The following is a 1,543-nucleotide window of genomic DNA, read 5'->3' on the forward strand; positions in this document are numbered from 1 at the left end:
GCAGGTTTAAATCTATTTCCCCTTCCCCATATGTATCTGAAAATGTTTCAACTTGAAGGATCTGGGTAGACAATGCCACTGAAGACTATGATGTGTAATTCCGATACACCTGTCCGAAAGCTGATCGGAGGTTAATCTCTTAATGGCTTCTTGGTCGGCGGGCGAGGGAAAGGGAAGGAGAGGGAATAGGAGGAGAGGGGAAGTAGGAGAGGGTAGAGGGGACATGAGAGGGGAAGGAGAAGAGAATGGATAGGAGAGGAGAGGGGAAGGAGGAGAGGAGAGGGGAAGGAGGAGAGGCGATAGGAGAAGAGGAGGGGATAGGACGAGACAGAATGGGAGATGGGGGAGAGGGTAGGAGAAAGAGAGGGGAGAGGAGAGAAGAAGGAAACGAGGAAAGGGGATAAGGCAAGAGAAATAAGGGGAAGGAGGAGGGATAAGAGAAGAGAGGGAAATGAGGACAGAAGATAGGAGAGAAGAGGGAAAGTGGGAGAGGGAAAGGAAAGGAGAGGGGAGAGAGAAAGGAGAGGAGAGGAGAGGGGAAGGAGGAGAGGGGATAGGGCGAGAGAGGATGGGGGGTGATGGAGAGGGTAGGAGAAGGAGAGGGGAGAGGAGAGAAGAGGGAAAGGAGGAAAGGGGATAGGGCAAGAGAGGAAGGGAGATGGAAGAGAGGATATAAGAGATAATCATATTGCTTGTAAAGCGACTGTTAAAAAAAAAAAAGAGAGAGAAAAGACGTTGGTTTTCAGCGTCAATTTATGCCATTTCAAAAACATTTTTTATGCGTATAAATAAAACATTTTCCTGATATTTAACTTCAATACACCTTCAATCGTATAACAGAATACACAAGAGACACAAAAATCACTATTGTTACATAATGAAATGTATTTGAATAATAATTCATTATCGTGCCTCAGTCAGCCTCCATTTTCAAAAAAGAAAGAAGGAAAAAAACGAAAAAAAAGAAAAAAGAAAGAAAAATGAAAACAGAAAGAAGGAAAGAAAGAAAGAAAAAGTATATCTTGAAATTAAACGACCAATATTTTAAAAATTACTTTTATAATAAAAAAATAAATACTAGAACCAAAAATTACCGATGAAAACCGAAGAACAAACGAATAAACAATAATGATTAATAAAAAAGAAAGAAGAAAAAGACATAAGACAAGATAATAATTGTAATAAATAATAATAATATAAATAATGATAATAATAACTAATAATAATAGAAAATAATAACAATAATAATAATAATAAAAATGAGAGTAATAAACAATAACAGCCAAAAAATAATAAAAAAAAAATAAAAAAACAATAAATAATAACAAAATAACAATAACGAATAATTACCAAAATAATAATAAAACAACAATAATGTAAAAGAAAAAAAAAAAGGAGAAAAACACGAAACGATCCATCATTCCCGAACGGACCGCAGACGGAGGCGGTTGCAGGTCTTTCTCTCTTCCTAAATCTGTGCTTTTTTCGCCTTTTTCCCCTCTTTTCGTCGAATTTTTGATGTTCTGCGTGGGAGAGAGAGACA

This window comes from Penaeus monodon, unplaced genomic scaffold (assembly GCF_015228065.2).
Source record: "Penaeus monodon isolate SGIC_2016 unplaced genomic scaffold, NSTDA_Pmon_1 PmonScaffold_3347, whole genome shotgun sequence".
In the NCBI taxonomy this organism is placed as follows: domain Eukaryota; kingdom Metazoa; phylum Arthropoda; class Malacostraca; order Decapoda; family Penaeidae; genus Penaeus; species Penaeus monodon.